Genomic DNA, 262 nt, shown 5'->3' with positions numbered 1-262 from the left:
ATATATTGATCGCTTTAGATAGAGACTCTGTCTGTCCTTCGTTTTGCCTTTGCTTTATTGCGATCGAGTGAACAGTATGTGTGAGGGGGTAGGGCCAGCCGTCGTGATACTTTCTCGGTCGTATAGATAAAGTAAGCACATTACGCCATCTCTTTCTTACTCCTTCCTATAATACCAGCTAGCCAGACTTCTCCAACCACTGCCTCTCTCTTCCTCGAAGCCCCACAAGAGATCGAAGAACATACAGAGATAGATAGAGAGA

This window comes from Cystoisospora suis, assembly GCF_002600585.1.
Source record: "Cystoisospora suis strain Wien I chromosome Unknown contig_12666, whole genome shotgun sequence".
NCBI classification, from domain to species: Eukaryota; Apicomplexa; class Conoidasida; order Eucoccidiorida; family Sarcocystidae; genus Cystoisospora; species Cystoisospora suis.
Note: the sequence above shows the minus strand (reverse complement) of the source record.